Source organism: Hippocampus comes, unplaced genomic scaffold (genome assembly GCF_001891065.2).
Source record: "Hippocampus comes isolate QL1 unplaced genomic scaffold, H_comes_QL1_v1.1 scaffold18, whole genome shotgun sequence".
NCBI classification, from domain to species: Eukaryota; Metazoa; Chordata; class Actinopteri; order Syngnathiformes; family Syngnathidae; genus Hippocampus; species Hippocampus comes.
In genome coordinates, this window is record NW_017805014.1 from 649,124 (window position 1) to 651,137 (window position 2,014).

Consider the following 2,014-nt stretch of genomic DNA (forward strand, 5'->3'; position numbering starts at 1 on the left):
GGTGGCCCCATCCAGTGTTGGGCTGCTGCACATCCAAAGTGACGGCAAGTGTCTCTACTCCAACAGATCCCCGTGGGGTGGCCTCCCGTCTTACATCATGAGTCACACTGACAAAGTGGTCTGTGACATAACGGACCTGGGGGGAAACTACTTTCAGGTGAGTTGTATTTCAGAGTTTGAAGGCACAATAGATGACGCGCCAGCCATTTCACCATTAAGGGCAATGGGTCCCCAAACTACGGCCCGCCTATACATTTTGCCCGGCCCACTGAACAATACCAGAGATGCTTTTTGTTGTTATTGGCTTTCAGGTGAGTTGTATTTCAGCGTTTGAAGGCACAATAGATGACGCGCTAGCCATTTCACCATTAAGGCCAGGGTCCCCAAACTACGGCTTGCGGGCTGATTGTGGCCCACCTATACATTTTGCCCGGCCCCCTGAACAATACCAGAGATGCTTTTTGTTGTTATTGGCTTTTTCTGTTGTTGTTGTTGTTTTGTTTTTTTCCAAGTCTGGCCACGTGATCGATACTTGTACATGCATTGGACAGAACATTCTATTCCACCCTTCTGCAGTCTGTGCCCGAGCTGACCCCCACCCAAAATAAATAAGTAAATAAATACAATCCGCGATGCAACCCTGTCCAATAATAACAAAATGGACGAATGGCAAAAAGATTAGGTAAGAGAAAAAAAATGATAGGTTATTATTTTATTTCAAAAATTGTGCCTGTCAAGAGCCCCCAAAAAGATGAATATCTGGTTGTGTGCGGCTTTTTGGAAAACAAGTTTTCTGTTGTTGTTGTTGTTGTTGTTTTGTTTCTTTCCAAGTCTGGCCACGTGATCGATACTTGTACATGCATTGGACAGAACATTCTATTCCACCCTTCTGCAGTCTGTGCCCGAGCTGACCCCCACCCAAAATAAATAAGTAAATAAATACAATCCGCGATGCAACCCTGTCCAATAATAAAAAATATGGACGAATGGCGAAAAGATTAGGTAAGAGAAAAAAAATTATTGGTTATTATTTATTTCATAAATCGTGCCTGTCAAGAGCCCCCCAAAAGGTGAATATCTGGTTGTGTGCGGCTTTTTGGAAAACAATCAATGTTGATGTCTCGACACCTGGTGCGATCATCACACTTTTTGTTACAAACCGAACCCGGCCCCTGTCAGAGAAGGGAAAAGTTATTTGGCCCTCACAGGAAAAAGTTTGGGGACCCCTGATTAAGGGCATGACTGTGCTCAATGGGAGACACGTTACCAATGTAAATCTGTCAGAACACAGTAACACATGTAGACGGATAATACACCAATACTCCAGACGTATTTTATTTATCCTCTGTGATGAACGATGAATATTACGGAGTGTTTTTTTCCTCATTAAAATTGAAACACATTCCACCCCAAAAAAAAATATTCATTTATTTTTGAGCGACGGCATTTGTATTCATTTCAGCGAGGAAAGACGACGCGAGATTTGAGTATTTTCAGTGCTCAATGGGAGACACGTTACCAATGTAAATCTGTCAGAACACAGTAACACATGTAGACGGATAATACACCAATACTCCAGACGTATTTTATTTATCCTCTGCGAAGAACGATGAATATTCCGGAGTGTTTTTTTCCTTCATTAAATTTGAAACACATTCAACCCCGAAAAAAATATTCATTTATTTTTGAGCGACGGCATTTGTATTCATTTCGGCGAGGAAAGACGACGCGAGATTTGAGTATTTTCAGTTACAAGCATGGTCGAGGAATGAATTAAACTTGTCCCTGAAGGCACCACGGTACAGTGCTTCTTTTTAGGGACTACTAAAGGTTGAAACTGTCTTCAGGTGTTCGAAGACGGCCGGGTGACCGCACACGTTGGCCCAGCTCCAAACCCATTGCAAGAGGAAGAGGAAGATGTGGACAAAAGGATGACAGCCATGCCCAGAGACCATTGTCCGAGGGGACACACACACACACACTATCACACACACACACACACACGCCCACACAA